Here is a 5,945-nt window from a genome sequence, read left to right as displayed (position 1 = left end):
GTGCTCACTTCAGCAGCACATATACTAAAATTAGAATGATACAGAGAAGATTATCATGGCCCCTGTGCAAGAATAACAGGTAAATGTGTGAAGTGTTCCATATTTTTTGAAATAAGCCAATCCCCAAAAAACCAAAGGCCGAATGTTTTCTCTGATATGCAAATGCTAATTCACAATGGGGGCCGCGGGAGGCTAAGGAAGAATAGTAGTACTTTGGATTAGACAAAGGGGATTGAAGGGAAGGGAGGGGAAATGGGACTAGGAAAGATAGTAGAATTAATAGGCATTACTATCCTAGGAGCATATGTGATTACATGACCAATGTAATCCTACATGATGTACAACCAGAAGAATGAGAAGTTATACTCCATAAATGTATAATATGTCAAAATATATTCTACTGTCATGTATAACTAATTAGAACAAATTTTGAAAATAGGTAAAATTTAAAAAATATAAAGCACATTGCAGAGTGTGGGGCTCATGGGAAACATGATAGATACTAGCAACTTAATGCTACATCATGCTATTTATTGCACTCTTAAAAATAGCTATTTTTATTTGGCATAGAGAAGAAAAATCCAAGTCACTGTTCTAAGGTTTCTTTTTTAATTTTCTTTTGTCTTTTGTTTGTTTCATGGTACTGGGGATTAAACCCAGGAGTGCTCTACCACCAAACTATATCCCCAGCCCTTTTAAAATTTTATCTTGAGATAGCATCCCACTAAGTTGTCCAGGCCTCAAACTTGCAATCCTCTTGCTTCAGCCTCCAGAGTAGCTGGGATCACAGGTGTGCACACTCACGTATGGACACACACAGGTAAGAGAGATTCACTTCTATCATTTAGATGCAGTGCAACATTAACAAAAATAATCAGAGGGAACTGAACATATCAGAAATTGGCTATCATAATGAAATGTATCTAAAAACTAGGAATGGAGAGTTGGGGGTAGAGAAGGAGGTAGGAGATGAAACTTCAAGAGAAATGGAAGGACAGTTCTGGCTTCTGTGTCTTCCATTAGCCAGACTCTAAGCAGATGCAGACATCTTCAGGGAAGGACAAGTCACTGAACAAGGATTCGAGTCCAGTTTTCACATGCAGGTTCTGGGTTCTTCCTTCTGTTGAATATCTACACTGGAAGATTTCTTGAATGGCAGGAGGTATTGATGTTTAAGATATAGATAGAGATGCTACACCCTCTGGGCACATCCAGTTTATTCCGAGTTGCAAAAGAGGAAGAAAGAACTTGTAGTGAGACTAGGATGGCCCAGAAGTTCAGTGACAAGAAAGGCCCCAAAGTCCCTGCCATGGAAACCAGAGATCCAGCTTCCACACAGGATTGAGGTTGAGGCCGAAAGAGCCAGAGTGAGTCTGGGAGAGGAGAGACCCAGTCCTGGTGGCAGCCGTCATTCCTGGTAGCAGGCTCACTCATGGTCTAGGGTTGGTAAATGGCTGAGTCAGTAGCACCCAGGGCCAGGCCCATGCTTGTTGAGTTGCAGTGGGAAGAGAAGACAGGCCTTCATGCCCCACGGTGCATGCTGGCAGTCACGCATGTGACAGGAGCAAGACACCCTGCCCTGGTCTTGTGGATGGGATGCCATAAGGCTAAGCTGCACATGGGCATTGTGGCATCTTCTGGCCTCAGCTGGAGGTTCAAAAGCAAGGTGGAAGGAACAGAGTCTGGTAATTTGGGATACAACTAAGCTTTGGAGTCTCCATTCCTCAGGGGAAAACCCAAGGCATTTCTCAAGACGACAAGATGAGGGCTCAAGCTGTTTCACCGAGATGTTAAAAGAAGATGGGATCTTCTTACATGCTTTAAGACAGGGAAGCAGCACACACTGGCCGTTTACCCATATGGAGAAGGGACTCCCTCTCCGCCCCTTCCCCCTCAGAGTCATAAACTCTTCAGATAAGCCACTCCTGAATTCCTAACAAAAACTGTAGCAGAATTATACTTATTGTGTTAATCCACTGTGTATCAAGATACTTTGTGACATAGCAATAAAAGACTAATTCTAGTTTAGGGGTAACTTGTTACCCAGCAATAAACAACTAAAACACACCTCTTTGCCTTGCTGATGCGGGGGGGGGGGGGGGGGGGGGGGGAGGGGATGCTGGTGGGTAGAGCCACATGATAGACTCGCACAGCCATTCCTGCCTTTCTGAGGCCATTATGAAGTCAAGGGGATTGTCCCCATATTCCTGATTGTGGGACAGCTTTGTGGTACAGGAACTGACCTAGCTATGGCCCGAGACTTGAGATCTGACTCCAACTCTAGATCTACCACTTACCAGCTGCCAGATACAATGCTAGTTGCTACTTTATAAGGAACCCATTTCCTCATTTGCAGAGATGGAAACGATAGTATCCACCTCACAGTTAGGAGGAAAAGTTAAATGGAAGTGAATATAGGAAAGTAACAACCAGACAGAGAGGCAGTTGAACCCAAATGAAGATAGACTAAATATATAGTTGCCAAGGTTGGCCTCAAACTTGTGATCCTCTTGCCTCAGCCTCCCAAGTCCCTGAGAACATAGCATGTGCCACCAAGCCCAGCCTGAAAATTACATTTTTAAAGACATTTAAAGCATGAACAACTAATATGACAGCTCTTTGTCCAGTCAGCTGCCCTGTTTGGCCTCATGTTACCAGGAGTCATATGAACACAGACCCACACAGGCCTGAGAGAAAAGGTCCAGGCTCTCTTCCCTTTGACTCTTAGCTTATCTAAACTACATTCTAGATTGTGACATGCTGAGATTATTTTCATATTTCGAACACACTTGAGAGATAAGCTTGGAGTTAATTTAGAATTGAAAACATTTTGTGGGAAGTACCTAGACAGCACAGTGGACGTTGTTTTTCTGTCTGTGCCTTTGAGCATCAACCCCTCCCTACCATCCTGGCAAATCCTCAGGCTCCAGCACTTCAACATAGTCTTCTCCTTAAACCAATGGAGAGAGGAGGGTGAGCAGAGGCTCCACCCTCAACACTTGTGAAGCTGAGGAAGGCCCTCCTTGGTGCTGGCTGCTGGAGGTAGCCTCCACGGAGGCTGGCTCACTGGGTCCCACCCCTGTTCTAACAGCCCCCTCCCTCCTTTCTTTCAAGTCTCCCACCAAACTTCCCATTCTCAAAAAGGCCTGTGCTCTCCAAGTGTATGAATGAGAGCAGACAGCAACCAAGATGGAGAGAGAGAAAAACAGAGCCTGAAAGACCTATAAAACCAGTGGAGGCTCCATTGGAAGGTCAATGAGAACCACAGAGAAGGAAGGGAAGGAAAATGTTCAGATTTCCACTTCTAAAAAATGGTTGTGCTTTTTCCTCAGCAGGTGAGCCCCAGTGGACTTTTCCAAAGGAAATGTATGCATCAAAGTCTCGAACAAAGCTTTTGTGACATCACCATAACGTAAGTGTTCTGCACACACAGGCCTTTGAATACCAAGAGATTCTTCGACAGGTGCGAATTTTGCCTGTAGGTTCAGTTCAGGCTAGAGGACTGAGCATCAGTTACAACATCCCTTCACAGCACAGGTCTCTATAAGTGAGACAAAATATGGTTGTGAAACACAAGTACATTAGAAAACTAGAAGGGGGTTCCCTATAGGTGTGAAATCTTGAAAATCTCCTGAATATGGAAGGCAGTGGAATCCAGTCCCTGTATTGAAGTATCCACGGGAGATGACTCCAAGGGCACTCAGCCTGGAGGAACAACAATGGGAACAGGAGCGCCTCTCAGCGCCTGATGGAAAATCAGCTGGGGAGCCAGAGTAGGAGCTGCCAGGTTGATAATCCCTATTCCTGTTGCCCCTTAGACTAGGTGATCGCCATAGAGGTGTCTGCCTCCATGTAAGAGCAAGATGAGCCTTTAGAACAGAAAGCCAGAATAGTGTCCAGGGGGCTAAGTGACTAAGGAGGAATGAGGAGCTGCTCTCGCCCCAAGAAACCCTCCCCTAGTGTCTGTTTCTGACTCTCATTCTCCATCGTGGAGGTGGACTTCAGTAAACAGCTACAGAAGAGCTAACAAGGAGCCTCATGCCCAAAGATGGTCTCTGAGCTAAGAATCACCAGGCAACTGTGGAATCCACTCTGTGCCTGAAACAACATCGTCTTACCAAGTACAGAACTTACACCTGAGGAAATAGAGCTGATAGACCGAGCTGAGCTGAAATACTACTCTTCTCAAGGAGATGCACAATTACCATGTTGCGGCATTATGAATGGTTTTTATTTTTAAAATTAAATAAAAATTGATAATTGAGAAAAACTCAAAATATAGTCAGAGTAGGAGAATGGACTGCCAGAGAGCAAATTTGTAAGTAGTAATATCAAGTCAAGAAAAACTTCCAGAATATAACTAAGTTTTTTAAAATGCAAAATAGGGCTTAAGAAATGTAGAATATAAATCATACTTCACCAAAATTGAAAGCTTCTGTTCTTGAAAAGACACTGTTGGGAGAATGAAAACACAAACCCAGACTTGAAGAAAAATCTTCATAATACATATATCTACTAAAAGACTTGTATCCAGAATATGTAAAGAACCCACAAAACTCAATGATAAGGAAAAAAAAAACACCTCACTGGGTGTGAAGGCTCTGAGTGGCTCTGAGCACCTGATGGAAAATTAGCTGGGGAGTCCAGACTACCATCATCTGGTAGTCCCAGATACTTGGGAGGCTGAGGCAGGAAAATCTCACAAGCCCAGGAGTTTGGAGCCAGCCTGAGCAAAGCATTGAGACCTGTCCCTTAAATAGAGAAGAGTTAAAAATATGTCAAAGATTTGAACACTTAACTAAAGAAGATATGTAGATAACAAACAAGCACATGAAAACATACTCAATATTATTATCTGTGAGGGAAACATAAATTAATAATTTTAAATGATTAAAAGAATAATAAGTTAATATCACCATACAACTCTTATTACGGCGAACATTAAGAAGGCTAAGCCAGAGACAGAAGGTGTGGGGAACTGGGACTCTTCTGCACTGCAGTGGGAATGTAAAGAGGTACAACCACTTTGGAAAGCAGCTTTACAGTTTCTCTAAAAGTTAAACACACACTTAGCATATGATCTAGTCATTCCCATCTTACTTTATCCAAAAGCAAAGATAGATCATACAAAGACTTGACCACCAACATTAATGGGAACTTCCTTTGTCATAGTTCAAAAGCTGGAAACAACCCAAGTGTTAGATGAACAGATAAACAAATTACTGCTTGTTCTTACAGTGGAATGCCACTTAGCAACATAAAGGAATAAACATACAATAACATGAAGGAACCTCAGAAAAATAATACTGAGTGAAGTGACACAGGCAAAAATAGTGCCTACCTCAGGACTCCATTTATACAGAATTCTAGAAAATGCTGCTAACCCACAGAGACAGAGAGCAGATCAGTGGTTGTCTGACATCAGGAGTGAGAAGACAGGAGGGATGAAAGGAAGGAATTATAGAAGGGCAGGAGGAAATTTTGGAGAGTACTGGGTATGCTCAGCATCTTGATTGTAGGGAGGGTTTCCCAGGAATAGATCTCTGTCAAAATTTATTAAATTGTATGTTTTAAATATTTGTAGTTCATTGAACATAAATTATACTTCAACAAGGCTACTATGGTGTACACGTATGCGTGTGTGCACGTGCATGTGTGTATCTGTGTGTGTGTGTGTGTGTGTGTGTGTTGATATGTCTATCTGTATTGGCATTTCTCAAATTTCTTTGGCCATGACACATTTTCCCCACTCACCTGCTAGCCCATTTCTCAGAGCCATGGCCTACACAGTGAGGCAGATTTGGGCTGATCCTGGCTCTACTCTCACCTGGCTGTGTGTCCCCCTTTAGTAAGTCATTTAGCTCTCAGAGCTCCGGTTTTCTTGTCCTTAAAATGGAATGTGGTCAGGATGAAATCAGTGAATGGCCAATACCTGCTCCATAATG

The 5,945-nt window shown here is 43.0% G+C and overlaps 1 non-coding gene across 1 annotated transcript; it reads left to right on the top strand.

Annotated features, from left to right (window-relative positions):
* Positions 1 to 107, top strand: LOC114083610 (U6 spliceosomal RNA). The gene has a single exon (XR_003581173.1). It is a non-coding gene; the product is annotated as a U6 spliceosomal RNA (small nuclear RNA).
* The last annotated feature ends 5,838 nt before the right edge of the window (positions 108 to 5,945 follow it).

This window comes from Marmota flaviventris, chromosome 1 (genome assembly GCF_047511675.1).
Source record: "Marmota flaviventris isolate mMarFla1 chromosome 1, mMarFla1.hap1, whole genome shotgun sequence".
Classification (NCBI taxonomy): Eukaryota; Metazoa; Chordata; class Mammalia; order Rodentia; family Sciuridae; genus Marmota; species Marmota flaviventris.
Note: the sequence above shows the minus strand (reverse complement) of the source record. Positions and strands in the feature narration are given on the sequence as shown.